Here is a 10198-nt window from a genome sequence, read left to right on the forward strand (position 1 = left end):
TACCTTTGTATTAACATATTAGAATTAAATTTACAATACTATCATTCCTTCATCTTCAAGGGTAGTTTAGGGAATTAAATTTATTTAACTGGCTGACATCATCACTTAATGGCATAAAACTAACGGTAGGGACTAATTTGTTATATGAGGGTCTAATGCAGGGGGTGATTTAAGGATTTTAAAAAATCAGGGGGTGATTTGAGTTTCGTTTGAAAATTAGGGGGTGATGTGTAATTTATCCTTTATTAAATTGCATTTAAGTTATGTTACAACCACGGTTCTAAGAATCGACGATTTCGATCGAATTGGATTGGAATCGGATTGACCTGATTCCTCCCACTTCGCACTTCAAGCATTGGAGGATTGGGGATTTGGATCATGTGGCTTGAGATTGAGTGGCCATTGTGCCATGCTCAACTCACAGGCTGTCATGTGGAATTAATGCCAATCCAATGGTTTGTAGATGACAACAATTCAAAAGTCAAGATTGCCGCTCAAAATTAAAAAATGCTAGACCACCATCTGCCAACCATTAGATCGACATTAAAATCCACGTGGTGGCTTGTGGGTTGAGTGCAGCACGATGACTGCTCAACCATAGGCCGTAGAAGATCCAAAACAATAGATTGGCCGATCCTACCGGGATACATCTAATGCATGTTTGCCACGTGTTATTTCTCAGATATTGTGAAAATAGAAAAAATAGATTGAATTCTCCATACGTAGAGGGAGGGGAAGTTTGAAAATGTTTCTCTCCAATTCCCTAAACGTGTGCAGTGTGGTAGTTCGGGGTAGAGAATTGATTGATCTGTATCGATTCCAACCGATTTGGGAATCATTGGAGACTGTTTCTGTCCCGATTCCATATATGATAACTATGGTTTTTTTTTATAACCATATGATAACTATGGTTATAAATGAGATTAGATGATTACAGAACATTTTCTTTTTTTGTTTTTTGGTGGTATGAGATTATCACAGATCCATCTAAAAAGGCCAATATAATTATGGGAGAAAATTCTTGAGGGGTAAAGAGGTCATTTCATATGAGGTCAGCTCAGAAAACCTTTTTCTCCTTCTTAAATGCATTTAATGTTGGTTGATTGTCTCAAGGTCTTTGGCCTTTTATTCTTTTATTCTTAAGGGTACCGGCAGGTCCATATTTAATTGATGTTCGTCTGCCTTTCACTCGTCCCTGCCATTAAAAATAAGTTTAAAGTGAAGTACGCTGGTCAAGGTAGGTCTTCAATGCTATACATAAAATAATAAAAAAAAATGCAATAGAACCCAAACCGGTTGTGTAACCCTGCAATAGGGCGGTAGCCAATGAATTCCAGCCCTTGCATTCGTGCGGTACCCAATGAAAGTATTCATAGAGGCATTGGTTTGATTTTTTATTTCATTGGTGGTTGAACGATCTTTTTATGCACAAACGCATTGATTTGTATTGAAAGAACCACACTAACCACAGAATCAGTTAACGTGGGAGAAATGATACATACACCCTTACCCCGAGCCCCACTCATATTTGATGTAGTTGATGGGAGAATCTCCCATGTACAAAATACCTCCCCCTCCCCCTCCCCCTCCCCCTCCCCCTCTTTTTTATTTCTCTTCCAAAATTTTGTACCACCGTTCTGGTATCGGCCAGATATCGATATTGTCTACGGATTGGTCAGATACCAATTCCTAAACCCAAGTTTCCAACAAATTTCAGATCTAATGGGCCTGCCAAGTGGGTGAATAATGGGTCTTATCTTATGGGCAAAAAATCAAGACCATTGAAGAAATCTAGCTAGTTGAGTTAACAAGCTTGCCATTAAGGCCAAGTTACAAAAAACACCTATAAAATGAGAGAGTATATCGACCCTTCTTGGGTGAGGCCATCTATGTATTTATCCAACACACATCTTCTACGGCGCGTTGTCCTGTCTTGCCTGTGCTGCGCAGACACAAGGTGGCGTGCATTGACCGCCTTACCCCTACTCAGGCAAGGCGCTCGGGCAGGGGTAAAACTGTCAATTTGCATCGCCTTGTGTCTACGTAGCATGGCAGGACGGGGCAACCCACACCGTAGAAGATCTTGATCCGTATTTATCTTCTTTCAATTGCAGAAACTATGAGAGAGAGAGAGAGAGAGAGAGAGAGAGAGAGAGAGAGAGAGTCTGTCGTTCCATCTTGGGTGAAGCCATCTATGTATATATATATTTCTTGTTTCACTTCCACAACAACATTAGTATCCATGGAAGAGAGGGTTAAACCCCAAGAAGGAATCTCCATAGAAACATTCTAAACTTAGGTCTTCAGTCCAATTGGAAGTCTTGAGATGTAGAATGAATTCCAAGCAGCACCATCTGTACAAGCACTCATAAGGGGAAGGTTATTTCGGACCAATCATAGGTGGTGTTCTTTTACCTTTTCAGTCGCTTATAAATTGTTCAGTTGCCTTGCCACATGACAAAATATATGAGACATATAAGTTTCATTTTTCATAGGAGTGAATCCCTTCATCCACCTCATTTGACATCTGGTTAGACTGCAGAAGGGTATTTCGGACTATGAATAATAGGGTGAGGCGAAGACTTAGATTGCGTTTGGTATGCATTCTTGGAATGCATTCCAAGTCAATTTTGCATTCTCGAATGATAAAAATAATTATTTTTATTATTTGATAACGTAAAATCGACCTAAAATGCATATAAAACACAACCTTGATTTTATTTTTTTTCACATTCCCCTCAATTTATTTAAACATTCACGTATTACTAGATAATTTGAACAACATATCCAAAGAGTTTGAAACTTTCCACATAGGGGGTGTCCAACCCTAAATTGAAGCAGTCAAACTGATTGATCAAGTTATTGGGCTGGCTTTGGTTTAGGGTATTATGACACTAGTTAAAAATTGGACTGAAAACCAAAGCCAAACTGATAAAAACAAGAAAAATCATATTTTTTTTTGCATAATTTCTTAAGGGAGAAAGAATGCCACCCGGTCACGCAATGCACGCCGCCCCTACGTTCAGACATAGGGCCCGCTCGTAATGACCATCGTATCTCTTGGAAAGATGGAAATGATTAGGGGTGTTTTAGTCATTACACGTGCTAGTGTGTCTATGCACAGGGGCGCCATCTGCTACGCAATGGGGTGGCATTCTCTTACCCATTTTTTAAATATATACATGATAGATTGAAACCAAACCTGCCTAAGTTCGATATCAAACCGATAATAGCCTGATAAAGAAAAACTAAAATAAACCAAAATCAAATTGAGCCGAAACCGGACCAAACCGACTGTTTGACACCCCAATCTCCACGTCACAGATGTAGAAGCAGCGTGGGATCAACCTTCTACACTACACTCTTACGTGTTTCCCTACCCTCATAGGCAGGAGCAGGAAAGAGGAGAGATGGGACAGTTCACCAGCAAGTCCAGCCGAGAAAGATCTAAACCTTTTCACTACTCCGTAAGACCGTAACCTTAACTGTATCTTCAAGCCTTCCTCGCTGATTGACTGGATGACATTTATAGGTTTAATTTCTCAATCTCTAACCCATTGCACTTCTTCTATTTGTTTTTTCCTGTGTCCTTCAATGGATTCATGTGAGAAATGATGACTTACATGAAAACTCGCTTCCAACTTAATTGTGTTGGAGCTTGTCATTAGAGCATTGACTGGTAGAACATACCTATATGAGCTATCAGTTGGGTGGCTTTTTATTATTTCTTTACTGTTTATATTTTCAGTAGTGCCTGTACTTAATGAAAGATGCGTTTTATTCTCTGTAACTTTATCATGGGATTCTTGATTGAGGGGACGCTTCCATTGTTCCCTACTTCCCTTGTTGATTTTGATAGTATGAAATGATTTGTTGTGGAATGCTGATGAGCTGTTTGTGAAAAGATCTCCCTGAAAGATAAAAACAGAGTAAAAGTTAAAATATCCTGCAAGATTGTTGATTTATCATTTACGCTCTAAAATCCCTGTTTGTTGGAGGATTATACTAATAATTACATTTTTATGGGCTGTGGGACCACAACGCAAAAATGGCATACCTACAATGGCCTACTTGTTCTCTTAAGTTTTCTACTAATTGGTTGAATTGCCACCCTTGATGGTGTTAGCCTTGACAAACTGATGGCTTAGGTAGAGAAACACTAGAGTTCTAGTCCTCTCAAATTTGTTTTCAAGAGCCAAGTTGATAGCCGAGGGAATTGCCCTCAATATGGTTTCAAGTGCTGAACTTCAATTTTATTTTTTATGGGGAAACACCGAAATGAACTGTTTCGTGTGGTCTCTGACTCGGTCCCCTCTTCCTTCATGTTATGGAAAGAGGGGAACAATGCCATCACTGTTTAAAGCAAAATATCCTGGAGGTGGAAGATGCCATTGTTCCTTGGCTATGAGGCCAGAAGACTGGATGGTCTACAGTGTGGTTTCAAAGATCGAAGTCGGAAAAGACATACAATGCAAATTTTCTTATCCACTATGTGCATTAGTTATTTTCTCCTTATATTGGCTGATTTCCAAGTTGGAACAATCCAAATCGGTATTTTTAGGAACTGACCAGTGCTATTTTGCTGGCCCGTATATTTTGTTTGTCTCCATTAATATGCTGGCCTGAAGAATTCTTCAGCACTTCTTAAACATAGATGTGTCTACAACAATAGTGCCTGATGGTTTCTAGTACCAACTAGTATTTCTTCCACATGGCAATGTTTGTTGTTCGTTCACTCATTCTAATGATTGGATAGATGATGACATGTCAAATTTAGTGGCTTATCTCTACCATGACCACTGACCGTGTATTAAGGTTTTCTCTTGTTTCTTTTATGTCATTTCAAAGAATTTTCTAAGCATTATTCTAACACACGACAATGTCAGTTGGGAGCAAAATTAGTGATTAGATGAGTATGAAGACACCACATCTACAAAGTTTGGGCACCAATAGACACTGCAGTCACAAAAAAAAAAAAAAAAAAAAACTGTTGTTTCCAGAAACCATTTGGTCCTGTTAGTGTCAGGAACTCACCCCCCAGGGATATAAATTTGAACAGGGCCTGAGGATAAATGGCCTTTTTGTTAGAGACTCTTGCAGTACAGTTCATTTACGTTGCACGTAGGATCTGGGGACAAATAGCTTTCACATTTTTTCAACTCTGTCTGCTGGTAAATAAGTGTCTGATCAAGAGTTCTAGATCCAGCTTCCAAATGAGAACTTGAGGTCTGAGGAGTCGGATCAAAAGAATACAGAGGTGGTAGTTGTACCATCTGTACCATTAAGCCTAAAAATAAAGATGATCAATTGTTTCTCCATGATCCCCGTGTTGAAGGCAGAGATGGTTGATGTGCAAGACGTGGTTGCATATGACATTTTTTGTCAGGATTCCATAGGAAATATTTGATTTTATTTAAAACTGGGATTTTCCAAACCTTAATCCAACTAAGATCAGGTGGTGATGGGAGCTCATTGCTGATGAGCTGAAAAGCACTTTTAACTCTGACACCACTTGTGAATAATGTGTGGATTTCTTTAATCAGCATCAGTGACAGTAATCCCCTGTAGAGTAGCTTTTGATCTGATTAACTATTTCCATTAGTAATCTTTGACTGGCCAATTGCCTTGGATTCTTTGATTTTTGGATCCATGAAGTAAAAAGATGCTGGTGTTGGCAGTCTCCATGGTTAGGGAGGTGATGCGTATGATAAGAAAATCTGATTCTCAGATATCATCCTGGATTTGAATAGGATACCCACCCCAAGTTTCCAGATTAGGCATTTCTTTAGAAGTAGTTGATCCTTAGAATGTTCTACCAGTACAAGGAATGTCAAGACATAATTTTAAGGGAGAAAGTATGTTCTCTGTCTGGGAGTGTGGCCTATGCCAGCACTCCCATGATCTATCTCTCTTCCCCATATGAAAAGACAACTCTGCCCCCTTGCTTTAAGGAAGAGAGAGATAGACACATCGGAGTGCTAGCGTAGGCCACACTTCTGGATAGAGAACTACTTCCCTAATTTTAATGTCCAAGAAGTATGTTTAAAATTTTTGGCTTTAGTTAAGCTAGACAGCTAGGAGTGAGGCCATAGAGGACAGAATAGGCTAGCTTGGTGAGAAATGCCAACTTTTTGGTTTTCATACTTTTAATGCATTGGTTCCCAACAGCAATTTTGTTGACAAACTGTATGCTAGTAAATATCATGAAGCATAGGAAACTGAGAAGAGTCATTCCATGGAAAACTTCTCCTCTTTCTCCCTCTCTCTCTCTCTCTCTCTCTCTGGCTAATAAATAAGCATGTCGCAAGGGCATTGATTGCATGAGATAGCTTGGAAGGGTGGAAATTAGGGTTGTGTCATGATTCTGTGTTCACCCATTTATAGCAATTGAATCTGCGAACACTGTCACCTGGAGTGTACCCTGTACAACACAAAGACTTTATGATTTCAATCATGAATCAGTTGGGAACACTGATATTTTTCAGCAGTAGTAGTGAGTCCAATAATATGAATATGGGAAGGCTTTATCATGCTCTCCTTATGTAAGTTGGGCATGGCAAAAAACTAAACTAAACTATCATTAGTAATAAAGTTATGAGATAAAGAGAACCAAAATGAGCTATTCAAATGTGTTGAAAACATGTTGCTTCTGCATCCATGTTGGGCACTCTAGGTAGCAAGTCTGTTTCCTCTTCACACTGGAAGTAACAATAATCCCTGTCGCATCTGTCCCAGGAAGATGAGATTTTAAAAGTGGCATTGGCTTAATTGACAATGGGGGAGATATTGAAGTCTTAATAGACATTTCTTTTCAATTTTCTATCAATTATGGATTTTTTATTTTCATTGTTACGGTACTTCTTGGTAGGGAATAGGGATGATGACAAGAGGCTTTAAGATTAGTAGATCAAAGAAGAGTATATGATGTGTAATTTTAGTAACACTACGATGGATAATAACATGGTGACAATTGAGGAGAGAGAGATACCGCAAAGTGACTATTTTAGATATTTGGGGTCAACCATAAATAAAGAAGGTGACATAGATGATGATGTTTTACAGAGAATTAAGTCGGGATGGATGAATTGGAGAGGTGCGACCAGAGTACTATGTGACCGACGTATTTCTTTAAAGCTTAAAAGAAAATTCTATAGGACTGTTGTCCTACCGGCCATGGTGTATGGGCCGGAATGTTGCGCAGTTAAGAAGTGTCATATAGAGAAGCTATGTGTAGCAGAGATGAGGATGCTAAGATGGATGTGGGGCAAAATTATGAAGGATAAAGTAAGAAATGGACGTATTAGAGCTGATTTGGGAATTTCCCCGATGAATGACAAGCTCTGAGAATGTCGTTTGAGGTGGTATGGCCATGTTCAACGGAGGCCTGAGGATGCCCCAGTACAGACTACGGAGGGGTGATTTGATCCTGATTGAAGGAGCTAAAAGAGCTAGGGGCAGGCCTAAAATGACCATAGGAGTGGTTGTGAGGAATGGCATGCATAGCCTAAGTATGAATACGGATAGAACCTTTTGGAGAGCAAAGATCCATGTTGCCGACCCCATATAGCTGAGATTTCCCTGACTTCCTGGGCTGGGCTTCTTTTCTCTTGCTTTCATTTTTCTTTTTATACCTCTTATCTCTTATGTCTTCATTTCTTCTTTTTTCTTACTTTGATTTGCAAGGATCTATGTAGCCGTCCCCATTTAGATGGGATAAGGCTTAGTGGCTGTTGTTGTTGAATAGGGATGATGATAGTTGATTCCTTTGACTTCTCTCTTTTTTATTTTGGTTCAATATTGTCGTCTTAAGTTTCATTTTTTCTACAAACCAGTTTTTTTAAGTAGTTGATATTCTTCTTTTTTCTCATGATTTGCTTTTATTCAATCTTTTAGGAAAGGAAGGAGCATTGAAATCATGGAAGCAGTTGCTTTGGTGTCCAATATTGAAAAAAAGGATGATTCTTGGTGAGGTCAAGGACTACATCAGCAAATTGCCTGACTCTATTCTTTAGTATATTCTCTCCTTCTTGCCCATTATATGTGCTGTGGCAGCCAGTCTATTATCAAGAAGATTGGAGTACCTGTGGACCTTCAGCTTCAAAATCTTGACTTTTGTGATAAGATGGTGTCAAATCTGGTTAAAGGTCCAGAGCATAGGAAGAGCTTTATGAGTTGTGTGTGTAGAGTACTTATTCTTCATAATGCTTCAGATATACCGAAATTCAATCTTATTTGTGGTCATTGTGATATACAGGTCGTGTTAATTTGTGGATAACTGCGGCAGTTAAGCATAATGTTCAAATCCTTTTTCTTATGATCCAACTAGGGAAACTCTCTGAGCTTCTCCATTATTTTATATTTTGAGATTCAAAATTTTGAATTTTAGTTTTGGTTATTCGGCACTTGGTTCTAGCTAAACTGTAGCATATTTACTCTATTGTTATGATTTCATACTGCTTTAATTGGAACAGGCCTTGCCTCACCACAAATCACAATGAGATGCTGCAGGGATAGGTAATGTTTTCATAACAGCATAAGTGAGTGGATCCTCTTAAATCTCTTGACATTGATGCTTCCAAGTAATATTTATTTTTGGCTCTGTGTTGGGAACTTTAAATGCAAGGAATTTAATCCATTAGCCTTTGTTTTCATTAGGGGGTCCTGCATCCCAACAATCACTTGTGAGTTTACTTGCAAGGAATAATAGAGTTTTAATACTTTCGGATACCAAAGCAGTTACTGGAACTATGTAGAAAGCATTCTGTTAGTGATATTATTGGTGATACTCTCTGGATGTCTCTTTCTTGTTGGAGTGACTGCAATTTTATAGCTCATTAATATATCTCAGCTTAGTTTAGTTTTTGAGTGAGAACTTCCATGAAATACTAGAAAGGTCCAATGTGAGTTCTTACTTCCTGGAACTTCTTGTAATTTTGAGTGCCTGAACCTGTGTTAGTTGAGTTGGTAGGCCTAGAGTCATTGACTGATGTAAAGGTACAGGGATTTCCAGTCCTAATTTCAACATTAAAACAACTGCTCAGCTTCAAAGTTCAAAGATTTCACCTACTTGGTTGAATCTTGAGGCTTTTACTCTTAATCTACTGATGATGTTAAGAACAAGTATTGTGTAGCACTCTAGCAAGCCACAATGATCTTACCCAAGGGGACAGGGCTGTGCATGGTGCACGATCATACACGGAACCTTTTGCCTTTAAACAATTCAATTATTATAGAAGTAAAAAAGCTTGGGCTGGAGTCGGGTTAAAGGTTAAGATCACTTCAATTAATCCACTTCTTGGGGGGAATCTACAAAAGTGGGACTTAAGTCTGGGTTAAAATCTCAAATCATGTATTTTTGACCACTGAGATGACTTTAGGTTTCTCTATCATATGACCTTATGTTCAACAGAGAGAGCAAATTGGGCCAAAATTGGGCTCATTGGACTCAATTTGGTTCCAAATTTACTGATTCCTTAATCTAAGCCTGGCCTGCGTGTATCTGGGCCAAATTTTAGTCCTAAGTAAGCAAAGAAAATTGCTTCAAACTCTGAATCAAAGTTTTTGTAAAATTAACAAAATGCCATCAGATGGAGATGAATATAAAATACAAAATTATATCTTTTTTAATTTTGGCTACTACTGCTTAGTTTAAGCTTTTACCAACGAGATACTTGCCTCGTTCTCTAGCACATGGATTAACCCATTTACTATCATGTGATAAATAGTGAAGTGTTATATTTCACTAGGCATAATGACATCTAAAAAGACCTAATAAATAAAGACAATTTTGAAAGTTTTAATTTTTTTTTAATTGTTGGTTTTTACCATGGACAAATTGTTTAGAGTAGTGAATCAAGAAAAAAAAACTGAGAAAGTTAGATTTTTCTTTTATTTTATTTTATGGGGGAGTGTTCTTTGTAGGAGAGCACATGGGCCATGCGCATACAGCAGCCAATACGAACGCACACTGACATCTCATAAACAGAATTTCTACCTTTCACAAGGGGCGCATGGTCATTTCGCCCTCCACTGTTTCTGGGTATGGCCGCCAACCCCACAGAGAACATTTTCCTTTATTTTATTTGTTTTTATAGTAGAAACAACATTGGGGTAACGGGTCCCAACATCCCAATCCCTTTCATTTTTAAAGCGGATTGTGATTGGACATTTCCCACCTGACCCCACCATCTCAGTTATC

Source organism: Telopea speciosissima, chromosome 9, assembly GCF_018873765.1.
Source record: "Telopea speciosissima isolate NSW1024214 ecotype Mountain lineage chromosome 9, Tspe_v1, whole genome shotgun sequence".
Lineage (NCBI taxonomy): Eukaryota > Viridiplantae > Streptophyta > Magnoliopsida > Proteales > Proteaceae > Telopea > Telopea speciosissima.